At 40.6% G+C, this 15723-nt stretch overlaps 1 long non-coding RNA gene across 2 annotated transcripts in view; it reads left to right on the forward strand.

Annotated features, from left to right (window-relative positions):
- The window catches only part of LOC120509213, a 37549-nt gene extending 25752 nt beyond the window's left edge, over positions 1-11797 (forward strand). For both annotated transcript variants that reach the window (XR_005629192.1, XR_005629193.1), the window contains one exon: positions 8687-11797. This is a non-coding gene — a long non-coding RNA (uncharacterized LOC120509213). The remainder of the gene's footprint in view (positions 1-8686) is intronic.
- The last annotated feature ends 3926 nt before the right edge of the window (positions 11798-15723 follow it).

Consider the following 15723-nt stretch of genomic DNA (forward strand, 5'->3'; position numbering starts at 1 on the left):
TTCTCTGGGTAATATCTGAGACTGTGCTCCACTGTTAGCAGCAATGGAAACAGGAGCTATCTGATCAAGACAGATAAATACATCTATTTCAGAATACATAATCTTACCACATATGTGAAGTAGTTTAATCATTAGCAAGTTGTCAAGCTTTTATTGAATGGAATTAGCCTCTTTATTTCTGGTCAGGATCAATCTTTTTTTCCCCTTCCCAGTACAATGAATGCTTATATGTTACACGTTGCAGCGTCTGGGGCAGATGACACTTGCCAAAGGGTTTGATGATCAATTCTGATACAAATCTGACATGAAGAAACAGGAGAGAATCTGCATCAGATGATCAGTGGGAGAGATAAATTCACATTTAATGCTTCTAAATGTCTGTGCATGTTATATCCATCTCAAACACAGCATTCAAAAGCAAGCACAGTTCACAAGATGATGCTTGGATGAGGACATGGACAGAGTACAGGGGTGAGGATGGCATGCATTTCTCAGTGGAATGTTGTAGAAATGTGGGATTGAGAGCCTAGTTAGAATTAAGTGTGATATTAACTATAAAACTGTAGGGCAGAGAAATGGTCTCTTGCCCACCAGCTCTGGGATACAGAGGCCATGGGCAGAATAAAAAAGATTTTCCACATTTGTCTATTCACTAAAAATCTCTGTTAGATTTGCTCCTTCAATTTGCTGATAAAGGAGAGACCTATTACCAGTCCCAGACCTTGGAGCCATGCCTTCATTTACCACCAGTCTGCTTTGCTCCTCTTCCTTTCCCTTTCCAAGCAGGGCTGTAGATGAGTATTCATGAACACTCCTTATTATTTCTCCCCTCACAGTTGCCTTTTTCTTCCCACACCTGCCAACATTAGCTCCTTCCTTTGACTCACGCTGCTGTACAGCCTAATGCATGTGATCTCCATGCCAAGATGTTATTTAATTTCCCAACAAAGTTCTTTTGGCGTGGAATGAGCTGAGCAGTAGGAGCACAGGAGGGGAGGCATAGGCAGGGGTGGGAAGGGGAACCAGAAGGAAGAGGGGCTCCAATTTGTGTTGCCTCTGGCTTCACACACCCAAGTTGTGGTGTGTGTGTCCGGGGAGCAACATGGGTGGGTGGAGATGGCAGCAGGGGGTTCATCAATGGCAGGTTGCTGAATCAGGAACCCTGACACTTGTGAAGTACTCTGTCAGGAACATTAAGTATCCAAAAGTGATAAAGCTTCAATTTGCTAGTCCATTAGACTAATTACTGCAATAATTAAGTAACTACTTGATTAGAACTAATGGGTACCTAATTATCCAGGAGAAAAGTATCAGGTGGCAATTATCAGGTGGCAATTAATAGACTGGAGTTAATGTCTTAGCACTGTCTTTGTATGAATTCATAAGCAAGGTAAAGAAAACAAACAATAACTTATTAATATTTATTGGTGCCACAGTGTTTTTCAGCTTGTTTCATTTACACAGAACCAATTAGTGAAAAGACAGTTAGTGTTGCAAAGATGTAAAGTGACTGAAGCAGGAGTTTGATTTTAAAGGAACAGGATCACATTAGCACTTATAAGCAAAGACAAATGGGTATCAGCCAGGGACTTGAATCTGGTGCTACTAATTCATCAACAGAAGAAATCAGAGTAATTGAACTCAGTATTAATAATGAAACACACAGGAAGACAGTTCCTGTCTTAATGGGGTTCACTTTACTCTTGGTCCCTCCCTGGGTCTCCATCAGCTTTTTCTACACTGCCTGGGAAATGCAGGGACCCCTCGGTGCACAAACGGGAACTTCCCGCTGGCAGGCAAGAAAATCCTCCAGATCAATGCTGCCAGCTCTCTGGAGGAGACAGATTTCCTGGACAGCTGAAGCCTGGGTGCAACACAGGTGCCATCATGAAGGTGAGATGGTACAGCTGAATTCCTGCCCGTTCTCTGTGTTGGTGTAAAGAAACCACAACAGCTCCATTTCTGGTGATTCCCCCTTAGCTCACCCACTTGAAACATCACTGTGAGCTCCTGTGGATGAAGTCTAAGAGTAAATCCAACCTGCTTTAGACATCAGATTGGAGTGTAGTTAGTTTTTTGTTTTCTTTTTTTTGTTTGTTTGTTTTGTTTTTTCTTGGTATTTTCCATCCTTTTTTTCATGCAAAGGTCCCGCTTCTCAGATTCCATAATTCACTGTTGTTTCTTTGAGGTCAATCCAAACATAGTGATCTTTGCAGAATGAAACTATGGCCTAGGATGTACTTTCCTTGCTCTCCTCTCCAAATTTAAGCAGCTTTAAATCTCCCAGCAGAAAAATGAAAAATACCAGGGTTTTCTTTCCTACAAATCTTTATGATCCTAATGATCCCCTAAAATGGCTTCAATCCAAAAACAGTTGTGCATGCAAGTTGTCTCCTTGTCTCGCTATGGGAGAGCTCATATTAGGCATAATTACTCTCCTGAGTAAGAGTTGTTAAAGTGTGATATACAATGAACTCATGACTGATTTTAGAACATGGAATGAAGAGGTCCCTTATAAACCTCAATCCTTTGAAATTCAGCTGTTAGTAAATGAAAGACCAAATTCCAAGATGGCTTTTGCAGCTCTGCACAGTACATGGTTTTATGGGGAAGTGGAGGATCTTGCCTCTACAACAGCTATCCCCCCCCATCCTTTTTTCCATGTTATAAATAAGTGAAAGGTATCCTAATCATATTTTAGACTGTGTGCAGAGTCAGACGCTAAACCATAATGTCTGTATATTAGAACATGTGGAATGATAAATGGAGATAAATCTAAAATTTATAGAACATGAACATTTGCATAAACTGCAATATCCAAACACATAGGCTGTTAAGTAACAATTGTCACAAAGGGCATAAAAAATTCAACTTTGTTTCATGGAAAGAACTCAAATTCCTAACATGATTAAGATAATATATCATTTGTTCCTATCTTATTAAAGGCGTAATTGTTGTTAGACACAGAAGTGGCATTAACTCTAATCTGGCTTTATATATGTACAAATAGGAGGGGAGGTGGATCTGAAAATTGATGCTTTTGGTGATCCATAGGCATTTTATTAATGTTTGAATAATAACTGCCTGGAGGGCCTGTTATAAATTAAAGGGACGAATTGAGATATAAATTTTTATGAGGACTAGTTATACATTTCCATTATGTGTTTAAAAATGAAGGAATTACTGTGAACACAGCAGAACTCACATTTATTTGAGGTGATTTGGATGGGAGGGAAGGTGCAGTGAAGGAAGCTGCATGCTGGCTGTAAGAAAGATGTATCTGTCCCTGTGAAAAGATATATCATATGTCATGCATGAACTCTCTTCTACAGCAGACTTTTCTCTGCAGCTGATTTCGCATGATTATTTATTTGACAACAGCAAGTGATGATATAGCAGCGAGTTTTAGGCCACTTAGAGAAGAATTCTTATTCTTAAATCATAGAGGATTTCCCAAACCCAACCACTGTCAAACTAGAGTTAATCTAATAGAGAAACCCAGTAATCTCCTTGGCATACATTTCTCATTATTCCTCCTGCTTGGGTATACACATCTTCATTTGCAGTGCATCTATGGGAGCAGCAGTGCTTCAGAGCTTCCTCTTGCCCTTTGCTGAGGCTGCTTTTGGGAGCTCAGCTCTGATTGCTGAGAAAGCACCAGCCCCCCTTTGTTATCCAGCAGCACTGATGCCCTGGGAGATCCTCACACAGTCCCATCATCGTGCTTTGACGTGACAGCGCAGGGGATGACAACCCAATACCTTCACTCAGGCAGGCTTGGCCCAAACCCACATCTGCTCATAAGGGAGAGGAGGCAGGATGCCAGTATTTAGACAGCCACTTAATGTGTGGGGACCTGTTTTCCATGCCCTGATTAATTGGAACTGACCACAGAGGGCAAAGCGTCCTAGATGAAATTCTCCAGTGTTTGACCCCCGTTTAGAGGCTTGATTGCTCTGGACTTCAATAGGAGCCAGCAAGCCTGATGCCTTGGAGGTCTTTATCTGCATTCTCTGTGCCTCAGTTCCCTGTCTGGCTCACTGGAGTGGCTCACATGAGTGGTTTGAGGAGGAATGTGTTCATTGGGATGATATCCAGAGAGATGGCAATGTTGTATCGTCGGCAGACATCCACACCAAGGTAGCAGCTGTGCAAGTGTGTGCCAGGGGAGCTTTATTATAAGACACACAGCACAGGGGCCTTCCATTTTGCAGCCTTTCATGTGAGTCAATTAATCAATTTAAATTTTGTAGGCTTTTTTGGTTGTTTTTTTTCTCCCAACCCTCCCTTTAATTAGAATTGCAAGGGCTGGGCAAGTATTTTCTTTTTGGACTAGGCCTGATTCATTGCGAAATAAGACTTGAGAATGCTCTTGGCTTGCAGAGAGCCTGAAGCATTAATGAAGTTGATAAAACATCAAGACCCAGCTCAACCTCATTTTCCATCTTTGAAGCATCATCCTTGGCTCTACCATTCATGGAAATCACTGTGCACACTTACAGGGGGGTGGCTGGCATTGTCTTTGATCTATAAACAGTGTTTTTTTTGGTTTTTTTTCTTTCCAGTGTGAAAATGAGGTGGTCTACAAGAAATATGACAAAATATCCTCATGGTTCTGATTCAGGTTTACTGCTTTTAGCAGTGTTTTGAGTCTGGACTCTGTTCCCAGGCAGCTCAGCCTGTGACAGTAAACCTGTCACAGACAGGTTGTGGCAGTGAGAGGAAGGATCAGCTCTACTTGGTTCCTGCACATTTGGTTCAGCTTTCTACAACCTCAGTGTTTTGTCTCCAATCTTTCAGCTGAGAAACACAATTTGTGACACTCCCAACCTTACTCAGATCAGCCTCTCAGTGTCTGCTACCTTCAAGGATAGTGCCACGGTTGTGTCTCTCTCTTTCCCCTGTAAAGTCATACAAAGAAAGTGATTGTTGTGAAAATATCATCCAACAAGCACTGAAGCAGCAAAAATTATTCTTCCAGTCAATTGGAACCTTTTCTAGATGTATTACAGTGCTGGACAAGTGACTAATTAGGCAAGACTTGTACTGTCTGTTTTTCAAAACTATGTTTTTTCTGTATGTGATATTGAAGGGACAGATTCACAAGGGTTTCTTTAGGGAAGATGCAGGGGAATGTTATAGAGAGTAAGTTCTATGACAGAATTAGCAAATGTATTAAGTACAGTGCCAATCTGGTATAGCAGAAATGACTAAATACCCATCAGGGCCTGTCACTCGTCAAGAAGTGAAATCTTAGACCCATTTAAGTCAATGACAAATGTTCACAGAATCTGGCTGCAAGTTAATAAATGTTTGGAGCCTGTTTAACTCAAACTCTGATATTTGTCACATTAATTATTTGACTGATCTTATTGTGTGTCAAACAATTTCTTTGTGGAGTTAGAATGCTTTGTGTTGCATTATCTATAATTCTGATTAAGAAAACATGATGCAAGTATCGAGATCTATAATTGCAAGTTTTATATCAGGTCATAGAGGGATATTATATACAATATTAAAAATATAATTAAATATGGGATTGTAAAATGTTCAAAATAGGCCATGGTGGAGGTTATATTTTCTGCCTTATTTTTTGACATTTCCTGATTTAGGAATACTTTAATGTTCCACCTGAACTTTCTTTTATCATATTCTTTTTGTTAAGCTACATTTATGTAAAAGGAAAGAAAATAACTCCACATGTACACCAATTCTTTCAGCTTACACTTGCCTTTAATACAAAACAGAGGATTTCAGGACTATATACATCAGGTGTTTTCAGCAAAGTAGCAGCAGCAAATCATAGACATTTGTCATTCCTTGGAGCTGTCTGACAGTTCTGACAATTCATTAGGCTGGGCTGAAAAGAGGTTTAGAAAGCGAAGGAAGGATCACAGGTAGTGGAGTTGCCTTTGCATGATCCAGTAATAGCTGATTTGTATCATTTTTGGTGATGGATACACTCTTCAGATTAAACTCAGCTGAATTTTCCCCATTTATTCTTTTCTCTTTTCTTCCTCTTTTTTCCTTCAACAGGAGCTTTGGGTAAATTAGTCTAGATTTAGACCTCGATTTATCCCAAGGAGTAGATGCCCAGGAAATTCTTCCTGGAACCTCCTGGTATTTGTAGTTTTTCAGAGCTAAGGAGAAGTGGAGTTTTGCTATTCAGTTTCTACCCAGTGAGGCTTTTCTTTTCCAGTGTGTCTGAGTTACAGTCTTTGCCGTGGCCGTACCATGACATGTGCCATTCTTCAAAGTCAGAGTCACTCCTGCCAGGATCTATGCAAATCAAACTTGTGCCTCTGTGCAGAGATAAGTGCCTCCATTATCCCACTCCTTCCACTTACTGATTTGCTTTTGAGACTCGTACACAAGCAATTTTTTGACTTAAAGGCAAATCCTCTGCAATAACGCTGAATCCGCAGAATAGGCCACCTGGAAAATATGTGGTCTTCCATTGGAAAGCATTTTCCTTTTCCAGGTTGGTGGGCTGCTTCAAATCATGCAACCATGTAAAACGCCTGGGTCAGAGCCTGAGTGGGTGAGGAGATGCTGTCCAGCCAGGGAGCATCCCTGGGGTCAGGCAGAGGGTGGTCCTCAGGATCAGCAATATCAGGGAGCCTGCTTAGCCCTGTTGAGGATGAATAGCTTTCCATCTTCATTCTGTCTGTTTTATAGTTGCCACAGAAGAAGCAGCCTGAGATTGAGCCTGACCCAGTAGTATTATATGTAGGTCTTACAAGAGCAATATTTGCTCTTGATGACTGTTGGAGCATAGTCCTTTAAAGGACCCTAAAATAGCCATAAAAGAAGGGCTTGTACACTGGCTGTTTTGGGGGGTTATTTTTTAACATGTGGAGTTTTTCAGACCCTCAAAACCATCCACAGATTCTAAATACTTCCTGATTTGTACCTTTTTTTTTCTCCTCTGATGTTCAACATGCTGACAGCACTGCCTCACCATCCATTTCAGGCACAACTTCTCCTTCAAGTTTCCTACCTGTATCAGCCAAATAGAAAGATTCAAACCAAGGTTTTAGCTGGAAAATCTCAGAAATGCAAATTATCTCAGCCTTCTGCTTCTTCCAGTGTGTTTTTATGGGTCCAAAGTCAGTTTCTACCCTGCAGAAATACATTTCCCTGAGACTCCACGTACAGGACTGGTCAGTATAAAGCAAATAAATTACACTGGTGGATGTTGGATCGTGTGTCATCTTGTCTGATGTGTCTCCAGATTTGTTGGTAGGTTTTTGGGGGGTTTGCAGTGATTTTTGCAGTCAGTTTTGAGTGGCAGGCTGTATGTGTTGGTTTATAATTCTGGAGTTGTGAGTGTGGGTTGAACTGTTGGCATTATTTATTTTCGATAGTGAGTCAGAGGCTGAATTACAGGATCCTACCCATGGATATAAGAGAAAACAAAGAAACAAGTGGCCTTCCTCTCCCTCCCCTGACATAAGTCATATTTTGTCTCCTACGACCTCAACTGGCCCTTTAAATTTCATATCAAACATTAGAAAGAAAGAGGTCAAAGTAAGAGCCCCGTTGAAAAAAAACCCACAGCCAACCCAGATATGAACTATGGGAACTTGTCATCTTATCATCCTAATTGAAGTCATTCTGCAATGTATGACAGTCCATCATATATTCTGCCAGTCAGTGTGTCATACATGATGTGTAACAAGAGAGCTCATAAACCCAGAGGGGAAGCCCCTTCTTTTTTATTACTTTATTTGATCATTTTCATAAAAAGTCCCCTTGCTCAATACTGAGGGACATGTTTATTAGCCCCATTAAAGCTTTGTTCATTCATTTGACACTGTGATTTACACAGCTTTACCACCAAAGAATCCCATTATTTCCAATCTGGGGAGGTGTCTTTTTTATTGTGTGATGAAAAGTAAGTATTTAATTCCACAGGTGAAGGCAAAGAAAGGGGAGGTTGTTGTCAGAGGCTCAGAAGTAAACAAAAGAATGCTTTAGGTATAATTGACTCAGAGAAAGAAAACATTCCCAGTAAATATAGAAAAATAAATAAATAAAGATGCTCTTCCTGTGGAGTGGGAATTTAACTGGGCTCAGCTGAACTTTTTTTTCCCCCCGCGTGCCTTCATTAAAAACAGCAGAATTTGGCAAAATTTCCCTCTGTGTTCTACTCATGAATGTTTCTAGAAAATATCAGCTTTCATACGCAAATATTCTTGAAGTGAAATTGGTGGCTTCCTTTGAACACAGCTAGTGCCTCAAATCCCATCTGCTTTTCCTACAACACGCCCACTCATTATCTAGCTTATTTGGCTTTATTTTATTTTTTTTTAAATGAACACAAATTAAGCTATTTAATCAAATATGTACATGATTACATGGCATTTTTGCATAAGAGTTATACACCCACGGAAATCATTAATCACAGATAACAACACTATGTTAAAATTAGACATTTTGTTTTCTTTTTGTATGCGTGTGCTTTTTAACATAATATCCTGCATAGCTCTAATTTCACCTCTACTCTCATTTGAATAAATCAGGATTGTTTTACAACAAATTATTCATTTGTCTGTAGCTCTGATAATTGGTATTTATGTTTAGACTTGATCTCAGAGGAATAAAAATACAGAACTTGAAAATAAAATTGGTATGGTTCAAATCCCTCTTTTTCTTTTTTTATTTTCCCCTTTTTTGCTTGCAGAGAATGTCACCGTGAATGTCCATTGGCAAACTGGATAAGAAAGAGTGTCACAGTGCAGGACAACCTAGAAGATGACAGGTATTTCCAGGCATAGCAATGACGAGATCAAATTCCCCTCAACCTGCCTTGTTTGCTGATCTTTTAATCAGATTCAACTTCACTGCAGCTACAGCACAAGGTTCCCTGACAATGTATGACAGCATGTGACAGAAAAATATTTTGATTTTTTTTTCTTTTTTGGTCATTTGATGCTATTTGAGATAAATCTGAAGCCTCAGCAGCATCTGATAAATCTACCAAACTACTTTAGTGGAGGTTTTTAACTATTCATAATTGAACTGGAGGGTCTGGGGTTTGTGTTCATGTGTTTGTAGTGGAATCCAAACAGGAAAGCTGGGAAATTATCAAAACCCTTTGAGGTTAACCTGCCATGAAATAGCATCAATGACAGAAGAGGACATTATTAAGAAGGAGCCAGCCTCGCTCAAAAAGAGTCACTTTATGAAGCCAGAGCCCAAAGAACAACACCCAGGGCTGTTTGTGGTCCCACAGGGATATGTATTTCATCCCCCATCTTCATCTCTCCAAATTTTGTCTGAACGGCTTCTGAGCTGAATTCTTGAGAAAGAAAAACACCAGCAAATTTTGAATGGGACTTCTCAGCCTTTTCCCTGCAATCTGCTTCGTATTCCTCTCACACCCATGTTCTTGCAGTGTCTTGGGGAAATGCTTGGATCAAAGATAAGAGAGAACAAGCAAAGGAATGAAGCAAGAAGCAAACAACAAAACAAAACCAGCACCCCCCAAACTTTTTGATGAAACTCCTCTGTGAATCGTGTGTATGGTTACAGCAAAGTTAAAACTGCCTTCTTCTTCACCAGTACTTAATTCCTGCTTTTAAAATCAGGCTCCCTTTGATCTTGAGGGTTGAAATGATCTGGAAATGAAACAGCCAGTGCTTTGCAGAAAATCTGGAGAGGGTCCCAGACATGGCTTTTACCTGGAAGGCTTCCAAAACAGGATGAAATCTCTCTGGTTTCAGAACAAATTGCAAGATTTTTTCTCTATGTTTAGTCCAACTGTGGAACTCTAGCCCTGATGTCTGTTGCTTCCCAAAGCACAGATGTAATAACCTCTGAGGTGAAATGAGAATGTTATTCCCCCATCTTCTCCCCTCTGCCTCCCCTCTGAGGGTTGAGGGCTGAGAGAATTTTATTAAAGTGAAGGCTTAAAGTTTTGGGCAGACTTAATTTGAGGAGACAGTTGGTTATAACCCAGGCTAGGGCCATCCATGTGAAGGTTGGAGAGGACAGAGCACCAGGAGCATCTGTGACATCTGGATCCTGTTGAAAGCTCAGAAATATCTGCCTGGCTTCACGTGACCTGGCCCCAGAGCCAAAAGGGCTGAGAAATGTGGTTAAGAGACTGCAGCAAGCTCTGCCCTAGCAAATGAGTCCCACTGAGAAAGCAAGCACATCAATATTTCTTTGAGGCTGTTTCTTTTAGTGAATATATTTCCATATGTTGCATTAATATTTCTTTTATTGGGGCTTGTAAGTCCATCTGGTATTTGTATTGGGAGGGCTTGAGCTGGCAGATCCCTTCGCTGCTGTTACACACAGATCTGGACAGCCCTTGCAAGGGTAGGTGGTTGGATAGGGACAACATCTCCTCAGCTGCCTTTTTAATTGGATAAACTTCTCAAATCAATCAAGAAAATCTGGTTACTTATGTCAATTAGATCCCACCGAGCCAATGTTGCAACGTAAGTATGGTCTGAGTCTAAGGTATAGCAGTTCACAGTAAAGAAACCTGTACAGTGTAACAACCCTGATCTAGGTGGTGTAAAGTAGGAAAAATACCTGGGCATCAATATTAAACAAAAAATGTGCTGTAATATCACAGTTTGCCAAGACAATAAGAATCACTTTCCTTTGCATGTATTATTAAGGAATTGGGGAATAATTATCTGCTTTAATACAAGCTTTTTCCTTCTGCATGATTAACTTCAGTGATATCAACAGAGAGTGTGATGACTCTGAAATGACAGCTCCTGGTAGCACGTTCTGGGATTAGCAAAAACAGGTTGTCACTTTACCCCAGTCAGGATCAGGCAGTCTCTGTGTGCCGAGTGCTGGACAGCAGAGCCACGTTCTGCACCAGACATCTGACAGCCCAAGTGGGAAGCAGGTCCTGCCTCCTGCCAGGTGGCTCCCAGGTCGGGTATGCAGGGCTCTGCTCCGGCAGGAGATTGGATTTCCTGAGGCAGCACCGTGTGATTTTGTCTGTGCAGCTTCCAGGCTGAAAGCACTCGGTGCTCCTCGCGCGAAGCTCTGACTCGCTCTGTTCTTTGCACAATGCACTGAGCTGATTTTAAAATAGTGTGTACTTTTAAAATGCCTGCCTCTAATGGCAGTCCTGTGTCTGGCTGCTCAATGTGCAGAGTGACAGCGCACGCACCAGCCCCTGGAGGGGATGGAGAGAGAGGTAGGACAAACACGCCAGAGCTCTGAGCAATGGTATGAAACAACAACAAAAAATCCTTTCATTCTTACTAAAGTTGTAAAAAGTCTGTCGTGTCTTCTGTAGAAATTAATCAATATATGGAAAACTGCATATCAACTGTGGGGGGAGCAAGAATCTCTCCATAAATTAAAATATTGTGAGTTTCTAGAGCTAACTGGGAAAAGCACTGGGGTTACTTACAGGGCTCTGGAGCCAAAGCAGAGTCCATGGAACTGGATCCTTCACTAGAGTCCATGTTTTGTCAATGTCAGGATACATAAGAACTGTAAAACAAAGCAAATTGTATGTATGGAAGGAAACTAGAAATTTAGTCCTGCATCACATTCCTTTGAAAAAATAATAATAATTAAAAAAAAAAAGATTAAATGTCCATATATTTTTTATAAGAAATAAGAGGTGAAAAGATTAATTCTCAAAATCTGTGAAATATACAGTGATGAGTTACTGAGGTTTGCAGTGAGGGGGGTGTTTTTGTAATTCTGTAGGCATCTCAGTCCTCTGGTGAAATGATGTATGGGGCAATCGTCTGGTAGGGGCTGATGGGATGTAAATGAAACTAATTAAGGAAATGTCAAACATAATTAATAAAACAGGTTTAAGTTGCAAAAGCACTGTCAACTGAATGAATGGGGAAGAATGCCTCATTCCCATTGTTTTGGGGCTTGCTTGCTTATTTATATATTTCTTTATTTATTCCTTGCCCAGGCCTTTGCCCTTCCAGCAGCTTTTTCAGTTGCACCATTCAATTAGATCTCAGAAAGCTCTTGGTAGCCTCTTGCATTTTCACCTTGCCCCCCTTGCGAGCTGGGGTCCCATAGAATAGGAGGAATATAAATTTGCCTTGTTGGCTTGCAGCCTGGGAAGAAGAAGGAAAAAAAAATTAATTGCTAACTCCTCGTCTTCCCCAAGTACTACAGGACATTAACATAACCAATTTGCTTGAACTCCTCACTGGCTTCTTAATAGAGCATCTGACCAGCTGATAAGACCTGGGTGCTGCTGCCTGTGATACCTTGTTATTAGCATTTTCATAATATTCAAATTTACAGCCCCATGATTCACTAGTCTCCATTCATTATTGATAAGTACAAAAAATAAATAAAAAAGGTTTATAAATAGCAAAGGGGGGTGAGCGACCTATAATTATGGCAAGCAAATTAGGGTGCATGGTAGAGTCAGTTACATTTGCCTAGGAGTAATGATGCTCAAGAACTTTTTCTCCCCAGGGACCAGAAAAATAATGGATTCCCTGGCAGCTGCAGATGGGCCAGGAAAGGCTGTCACCCAGGATGCTGTTTACATAAGTTAGGCAGAGCATATGGCTCTGTGTCCTGTCTGTAGCCACCTCCAGATATTGCAGTTTCAATGGAAAGAAATAAATACATAAATGAAAATAGCCCCTTGCTGGAAGGTGGTGGTGCAGGGATATGAGGAGTAGGGTAGAGGGGAGAAAAAAGCAAACAACCAAAGGGAGTCTGCTCAGAAGTTCCTGTTGAGAGCAACCCCAGCAGCTCAGGGATCAAGTAGGGGTGATAGCCTTAAAGCCAGAGGCTGTTTAGCTGCATCACTGAAGAGAGAAAGATGAAATGTGATTTCTGCTAAAGCAAAACCTTTCCATGTTGCAGTCCAAGGCAGTCAAACACAAAAGCTTTGAGCCTGAGATGATAAAAATCATGATCCCAGTTGAAAGTAGGAGCTACTAGAAATAACCACTGGATACTTTATAATTTAAACCCTGTGGTTCTATTTCCATTAATCCAATCAAAGGCCTTTTTTTCTTTACTAATGAAACTAGAATGAAACACAAAAGGGAGGCTGACCTGTTAGCAGGTGACTGTTTCTTGTAAGTTATTCATTAAAAACACCCTAATGCTCTGGGCTCTGGTTCTGAAGGAGGCTGTACCTACTTCTGTATAAATTAAACATAAGTGAGTTGGTTGAAAGATAAAAAAAAAAAAAAAAAAAAAAAAAAAAGAAAAAGGTATTTCTCCTGATTCTCAATCCTTGCACAGGATGCATATAGAGAAAACAGCCCTTGCAGATATTTGCAGTGGGTTGGGGACATTGATGTGCCAGCTGCCCCCAAATTTTTCAGTTGCAGGTAGCTCCAGTTTTATTGTGGGCATGAATATTACCAATACAGTGCAATCAACATACTCTAGATAAGAATGAGCCTTGGTTTGGTTCTTCTTGATAGAGCCAAAGAAGGCTCAGAAATAAAAGGGAATAACTTTGGCAGGAAAACTGCAGTTCGGATGTTTTCACACTGATTTTTTCTTTACTAAATTTAATTAAATTATTAGTGAATCTGTGTTGATTTGCATCATTCCATGCTTCTATTCTGAAGTTTGGATAATGTGCCACTGGCATTTCTTGTAAACACCAATTGGCCTGCAAATTTCCAAGCTACTTTTCCATTTTTTCCTGTGTTATTTTCAGATTCTCCCAGTTCCTCTATTATACAGCAATATTAGCAAGTATCCGCTCTGGACTATCCGCAGCTATGTCTGAATTTCCAGTTCTTGAGAACTTTCCTGCATCTTCACAAGAAATGAAGAGAGGATATTTATTAGAGCAATCTTCTATTAGCCCCCCTCAAAAGCCTGTGCCTGGAGCCTTGTCCATTTTAATACATGCAGCAAAAAGTGCAAAGCTGAAACCTATTCATCTTTATTCTCTGAATTGTGGCAAAGTTTACTAAGTTGACACAAGTTCAGGAAGGAATCCTCCTCCTGCAGCAAACCTTCTCCCCAGAACATTCCCAGTCCTGCAGAAGCTCACACCTGGACCCGAGCTGTCCATCTTCCACACATGCATTCATCTTCCAGAAACATCCTTAGGCATCCTGTGGGCTCTGCTCTGCCTTAAACCTCACATTAGCATCATCGAGGGAAAATATAAATTTAAACTGACACAGACTTGCTTGTCTCTTCCTTTGTGTTTAAACACAGATGGTTGCTTTTGTTGTGCCGCCGCATTTCAGCCAATGCAAGCAGCAAAGTACTTAGCTGGAATATATATCTCTTTTCTTTTCCAAACATTCACAGGGTTGGGGGTTTTTTTTGTGGTGTTTTTTTTTTTTTTGGTAGGTGAAGTATCATTCTTCAGAATATATACAATGTTTTCATGCATCTTAATCTAATCCATTAGTCCTTGTAATTTATTGTTAACTGCTTGGATGTAGGGGCCATGACAGCTTTGAGTAAAGCATTTAAGCAGGCATCTGTTTTGTATAAATTATAAGAACCTTGGTCACACAAGGTTTCAGACAGAGACAAAGGTCTTTTACCACCATCTGTAGCCCTGGGGAGAGTAATTTTTTTAGTCTTTCTTTTTTACTGTAAGAAGCTTTGGATCTTGGAAACAGTAAAACTATCTGCAGACTTGCATTTACTTTTGTATTTGGTATTGTTAACAGCTCCAAGGCACGAGTAACATGATTGGCATGGGGTTTGGGAGCTGGAAAACACTTTGTTAGTTTCAAATCAGTTCCTTGGAGGCTAAAGCCCTGATTAACTATAAGTGGAGTGGATTGTTTTAATCTGACTGCTGTAGTATTTTATGTCTGGTCATTTAGGCTTATTTCTGTAAATACTTCAATAAGCCTGAATCAATTCCTTCAGTGAGTCCCTTTGCCTCCTGCCATCAGACATGGCATGGTGTCATGACATAAGTAAGCAGAATAGCAGGATCAAGGAAAAGATACCTTGTGCCACTGAGCAAGGAACTTATTTGTGAAGAGGAAAGCAAAAACAAATTCTTAATATTATCCTAATATATCCAAAAGCCCTTTCTCTCCTCTTTTGATTTCCCTTCTGGTTTTTGCCTGGCTATGAGATGTCTGAAAGGATAGCAAGATTCTGTTGGGGATACACAGATGACTAAAGGTCTGCTGTACAAATACTCTTGTTGCCTTCTCACCTGTGCTGCTTAGATTAATTTGGCTCCGTCCTGAAGGTTTCTGCATTGCACATTTCCTAACTAAACAAGAAGTCTGCTGGAGTAAACTAACTGAAGCAGAGTACTCTGCATCTCACTTTGGCACCATCATTCCATGCCACAGACACACGGTTCAGAGTTAATAAGAGTGCCATGTCAGGGATGCCACTCACCCAGGTGAAATGCAATGCAGTGGTGGACAAGCCTGGTGAGTGGTTTTCCTCCTCAAAAGTAGCTTGGAGATGTGGCTTCACTCTCCTTAGTACCTCTGGCTGCACAAAGGCAGAGCTGTGAAGGTGATGGGATCACAGCAAATCTACCCGAGTGCAGAGCTTTGGTTTAATTTTTTTTTTATATCAATGGCTGGTCTCAGCTCTAATTAACCTACTCCCCTATCAGTCCATTCCCTCCCCACATGCTGTCTTTTCCCCTTCCTCCCTGTGATCTCCATTTCACTGCAGAGATGGCCTGGCAAAGAGACATTATTCTATTTAGAAGCTGAGCACCTCACTAGGGGTGACAGGCCTGTTTTTAGGTCATTTATCTAATTGCTCTTTGCAGATAAGAATTAA

This window comes from Passer montanus, unplaced genomic scaffold, assembly GCF_014805655.1.
Source record: "Passer montanus isolate IOZ18808 unplaced genomic scaffold, ASM1480565v1 scaffold5, whole genome shotgun sequence".
NCBI classification, from domain to species: domain Eukaryota; kingdom Metazoa; phylum Chordata; class Aves; order Passeriformes; family Passeridae; genus Passer; species Passer montanus.